The sequence below is a fragment of the Homarus americanus genome, unplaced genomic scaffold, assembly GCF_018991925.1.
Source record: "Homarus americanus isolate GMGI-L3 unplaced genomic scaffold, GMGI_Hamer_2.0 scaffold45562, whole genome shotgun sequence".
Lineage (NCBI taxonomy): Eukaryota > Metazoa > Arthropoda > Malacostraca > Decapoda > Nephropidae > Homarus > Homarus americanus.
The window spans coordinates 1,579,889-1,580,319 of record NW_024744839.1 but is presented as its reverse complement, the minus strand read 5'-3'; positions in this window follow the sequence as shown (position 1 = coordinate 1,580,319).

Here is a 431-nt window from a genome sequence, read left to right as displayed (position 1 = left end):
TTACTTTTTTTCAATACAAACCTACCAAACACAGTGCTCATACATGTTGAGTTCTCAGAAGAGTGTACAGTACAGTACAGTACTGTATAGTATTAGAAACAAATTGTCAAAGCTTAAGTTTCATAAGAGCCCTGGCCATGATAGTGTGCATCCCATTGTTAAGATTTGTGCAATAAGCTTGCTGAGCCCCTTAAAATCTTGTTCTGCAGTTGTATGAACTAGCAAAAGGTCCCCAGCAAATGGAAAATGGCATACCGTTGTGCGAGTCCTTTATTCAAACAGGGAGATCACCACTGCATGAGCAATTATAAGCCAGTGAGTTTCTCCAGTATAGTGTGTAAAGTAATGTACAGTATTAGAAACCATTATATGAGAAGGTGTAATGCAACATCTACTATAAAATATCCTTGTATAGGAATGCCAACATGGTT